Consider the following 5,554-nt stretch of genomic DNA (forward strand, 5'->3'; position numbering starts at 1 on the left):
TGCTAGCAGTGTAATGCAAGCCTGTGTATGACGGGGCAGGACAGTTTAGAGCCATGAAGATTTCCTGTAGTGTGGTCCCCATTATTGGGTTGTCCATGAGTGCAACCCACAGTCCAATGTTTGGCTTTGCTGTCTTAGCCCCACGGGTCTCTGACTCTGTCTCCTCGTAAAGTTTCGTGCTCTCCGAGTGGAAGTTGCAGTAAATGCATTTTAGGGTCTCTTTCCAGCAGACGCCCTTCTGTTTTTCCCTTTCGAAGTCAAATTGTAAATTTGTTGGGCAGTTTGGGCTCTGCAGCATGTGCATATGGTATGCTGCATTGAACATGTCGCATGTTTTTCCAGCATGAAGCAGTCTATACGTGTCTCTTTCAGCCTCGGTGGTAGGGCTAGGCTGAGGCATGGTGCACGGTGTCTTGGTGCGGAGTTGCATTATGGTCTCTTTCGGCTCTGTATGCAGAACGTTGTCTCTTAAAATACATTCCCCTGTCTTGCTAATGTCTGTAGTTGTCTGTCCCCTGACATACTTGGACCCGCCTTGTCTTTTTTCCCATCCCTCATGAGGTGATCCCCTGCGACGGCCATCCCCGACTTTGAAATAACAGCTTTTGCTCTTGCTTTTTCCTCTCATACTATTGCTTTGGTTGCTTATAAATTGCTTTGCTTGCTCTCTTGCTTTACTCAGAATACTAAACTTCAAGATTTGGGGCCCCCATTTAACAACAGCTTATCTATTACCCATGACTAATTCTTGTTTCTTCAGACTCTAATGGCCAGCTCTTGCTGACAGCACCATGGCAAATTGGGACTTCATGGCTGATTATGTTGGCAGATCCTGAACTCATTTGCAGTACAATGAAGACAAGGTAATTCTCCATGGTAACAACAGAAATTGGTAGGAAAAACACAACACAAATTTCAAGTTTAATAAGTTTAATTAGAGAAATATTCAATATTTCATATCAAAATCTGTATACTTCTCCCCCTAGAATTCCTCTTGAGCAACACAGAACCATATAAAACACAATTTTACACAATTCAACATTTAAACATTATTGTAGGAAAAAATCATTACAAATGACAAAACACAAGTTACTAAAAAATTGAAATTAAAATCACCCCTGATAGTACCTAATCAACATCACTTTATTGAAAACTGACCATTATTTTGTTTGGCCTCATTTACCAGATAAGGATATCAGAAAAATTTCTAATGTCAAAATCACATATATATATCTTTAAACTTTTTATTTCAATCATTAGAACAGCATTAGAAAATTTTTATTTTTTTTGCAGGTGTCATTACAGTAATTCAGTCCAGGTTCACGTCAAAACATGGCCGACGGGAAATAATTCCTGAGTTTTTTCCTTGTTTTCAGGACTTTCCTGGAGAGGTAGGTGTCCATTTTTTTTATGAGTTGTAAACTTGGGTATGTCTAATCAGAAAATAGAAATGAAAATTTTTTTTGAAACTGTTAACTATTTTTAATTTTTTTTCTTTAATATGGGGGTGATAAGGTCTTAGACATGGTTACAAAGCACCTGATTGACTTTGATGTAAACAAAATTTCACGCCTTGCTGGATGGGTAAGTATTTTTCTGTACTAAATTGTAAAGTAAGACTAGTACTACAAGATGTGAAAAGGTATTTTCTGAGAAGTTCATTTTGAATCAGTGATGACCATGTAAAGGTAGGTAATTTTGGTAAGAATATATAGGAGAATTTAATACTGTAGTGCAACCTGCATGCGACTACTCGCAGCTATCGACCTACCCTTTACGCGCATGCGCGGAGTACGAAACCTTCCGATGATCACTCGGAATACGTCATCATACTCTACTTCTCCAATATGAAAGTAAACACGACAGCTCCGCTTCGGCGTGTTGTTTTTGTGTTGGTAAGCTATAAGAAAGGTAGTATGTAAAGTATGTGTATATCAACAAATAAATAGTGTATCAATAGTTATCTTTGAGTATATTTACGTTAAATTATGGACGGAATATGCTAATTTGGAAGATATGATCAAATTACATATATATATCAATACATATAATATGTACATAGGTATATACTCCATCTGAACAATAACACACACAATGAATCAAACGATTTCATTCATCATTCTTCTCATAAATGCTTTTAACAGTTTTACTCATAGTAAGATTTTATCTTATGTTTATCTCAATATGCAGTTGGTATCATGCACTCCTGTAATAAAATTTTGATATTACACTGTGTGTTTATACCCAACGTGACTAACTAAATATAGGTTTAAGTCCTCTCTTACAACTATATTCATTTTTTAACTTTTTTTTCAGTTTGCAATCCAAATCAGTGCTGGAATGATGAATGGGGATGCTCCCAGTGTTGATTCAGTGCAGCCTGTAAGTTACTATGTAATGAGGTGTTATATGTGTATACTGTAAATGTTGTTATTTACGTTGTGGTTATATACCCGGTACATACATTTTCTATGGTCAAACAATGCGCGTGGGTATCAAAAATGCTAAAGTTTAGTATTTTAACCATAATGGAGGGGTTATTTTACATGTACCACATAACAAGAGTAATATTTTCCAGTGTCTTTGTTATGATAACACAATTTTGTAATGGATGGCTGCTATGGCACAATACAATTAATCAATGATTAATTTAGTAACCATGCAATTGCTGAAAATTATAATAAAATATAGTTATAAGGAATAATTTTTTGCGATAAAATCTATCAGGAAGCCCTTTGGGTTTTATTTGATTACCTAAGACCTTATTTGATCACCTCACAATACCGTGGAGGGGGTGTAACCCTATAGATGATTCCTTAATTTAAATACCGGTAATTTAATCACAAGTCATTAATTAATTTTCAATCACTAATAGAGGTGCATGATGTCACTAAATGATGATACTGTATTTCTCAAATAGAGATTTAACATCCAATCTGTTCCGTGAAGTAATTTGCTGCATCCTGAATTGGTAAGTACGTGTACTTGGCTTATTTATATGTAAATTTGAATTTCTAAAACTTATTAAGGTGGTATGGGACATCTGTCGATATTAATGAGGAATATTAAAGTAGATTATAATTTAAATGCTTTCACCAGTTTAGAATTTTCAAATTTCACAATATTAACCCATAAATAGCTTTTAAAAATATTTGGATAGGTAAAAATTGTATAACTTCCAGTGGGATTCGAACTCATGACCTATAAATCATAGTCAACCCACTGCGCTATGCTGTTAGGTGAAAATAGATGAAAAGAAACTACTTTTATAAGTACACTTAAGGAATGAATTCAATATTTATTTGTTTAATACAATATAAAAAGGTTTGGGGCAGTTTATGCTTTATAAACTGCGAAGCTGTTTCAAACCATTTTATATTGTATAAAACAAATAAATATTGAATTCCTTGCTTAAAATTAAATTTTTTTTACTCTTGTCATTTGACCCTTAAAGTAAAGTAAAATTGTACAAAATTTAAACGTAACGTCAGGTGTATTGATCGTTTTTGACATTAGTCTTACTTTGACGTAGGCAACATTCTTTATATGATATAAAATAATTTTTTAGCCAATCAGAAAGTGCGCTACAACCAGAATTAAATTATTTCATTTGATTGTTTATTTCCATAAACAATACGTCACAACATGGACATGTCCCATACCACCTTAAAGGGATATCAGTTTAATTTAAATTACCTCCCTATTAAATATTAATAATTAAACTACTAATTACTTGATACTGGTATTTGAAACAGAGATATTTTATTATTTATATTAAAATACATGTATCTCTGTTTCAAGGACCAGTATCAAGTAATTAGTAATTTTAAAAAAACTCAATAACTTCCTGAGATAAAGAAAAAATTGTCCAAATGCATACCCACGGTATTCATGGTATTCTTGTGAATGTTTTTTCCTTTATTAACTACTGATGAAAAATGTGTTAGAGAATCATGTTAGACTTTGCACTTAATTTATTTTAAACATAATTCAAAACACAGCAAGGTAATAGATAAAACTAGATGTTGTATCTTGCCAAAATACCTCCTGCTAATTTGTATGGAAATTATTGGTTAACAGAGTCTCGAGCCCCATATGAAATTTACTGACCATGCACATATAAACCATGTAACTAATACATGTAATACAGTTATTTGCATATGCACATGTATACATTTGATGATGGATTAATGTCTAACAAATCAAAGACATGGGATACTCAAAAGGAATTTGTCAAAAATGTCAAATACTTTACCAAAGATTCACCACATCAAAAAACCAAAGCCATCCTTATTTAACTTTTAAACTTAATTTTTTTATTATGATATTTGAATTGAATTCAATGAAAAAATAAACATGAATAATTGAAGTATCAAAAAATATTTGGATATTTACTTTAGACCTAAATGATTTAAATTAAAAAAAAACCCACAAAAGGAATTAAATTAATTTATGTGCATTCTTAGATATTGTGTATCCTATGAATTTAATTACTATTTACTTTGACTAAACATTAATCCCTGGATATGTAGTGTATTGGCAGTCCATGACATGGGTTCAATTCCCATCACTACCAATAAGATGAATTTGTACTAATTGTAATTATTTAACAGCATACTAACTTTGTCTTTATCCATGATTTACAGACCAAAGACCAGGTTAATGATTTATTTGGTAGCATTCTCAACAATGAGGCACAATTGCTTGTGGTGGATCAGTTTGAAATGGAAATCAACAGACAAAATGACTATCTCATACAATAAGGTTTATATAGACAGCCAATTATTGGGGATAGGAATTGTTTATTTAGGGCTGTAAGTAATGCTCTTTTTGGAAATCAGGATCACCACCTTGAATTAAGACTCTCAGCAGTAAATGAAATTGAACAAAATTTGGATCATTTTTGTATGTATTTTCACAATGACAACAATAATTTACCAATGAATGAGTTTGAAATACATAGGGAACTAAATCAATTAAGACAATTAGGCACTTTTGCTGGTCAAGAAAGTAGTTTAGCTCTGTCTTGGCTTTTCAACATAAACATTCTGGTAACTGTTGGTGGTGATGTTGAAAATCCAAATGTAGTGACTCTTGAACATAATTTTCGTAATTCCGAATCTCAAATTCATTTAGTATGGACAAGAGGAAGGGGAGGGCATTATGAAACTGTATCTGAAAATCCAATTATAAAGAAAAGTAGTAAACAAGACCTTCAAAATTCAACTTTCACCAAGAGTAAATGCATTTGGAAAGAAAATAGTTGTACCAGACAATCTGACTTAAACAACATACTAAATTCAAAGACCAGACAAACTGACAGTTACATAAAAGAGCACCATTCCTATGGGAAACGAGAAGAGTCTGACATAAAGCCTGCAAATAAAAGAAATTGTGTTTTTGCCTGGTAATAAAAGTTCATACACTGAAGATCCTTGAGTTCAAGTTTATAGATAACCATGTGCTCAGACGGACTTGTGGTCACCTCCAGACTTTGTTGTTATCTCCTTTGTGGGCGGCAAGGTATGGAAGGTGGACCAAAACTTGATCGAAA

At 33.1% G+C, this 5,554-nt stretch overlaps 1 long non-coding RNA gene across 1 annotated transcript; it reads left to right on the forward strand.

Moving 5' to 3' along the window:
* Window positions 1–1,843: 1,843 nt before the first annotated feature.
* Window positions 1,844–4,991, forward strand: LOC128163820 (uncharacterized). The gene is made up of 4 exons (XR_008240867.1): window positions 1,844–1,895; window positions 2,317–2,382; window positions 2,921–2,971; window positions 4,647–4,991. It is a non-coding gene; the product is annotated as an uncharacterized LOC128163820 (long non-coding RNA).
* Window positions 4,992–5,554: the final 563 nt, after the last annotated feature.

This window comes from Crassostrea angulata, chromosome 9 (assembly GCF_025612915.1).
Source record: "Crassostrea angulata isolate pt1a10 chromosome 9, ASM2561291v2, whole genome shotgun sequence".
NCBI lineage: Eukaryota > Metazoa > Mollusca > Bivalvia > Ostreida > Ostreidae > Magallana > Magallana angulata.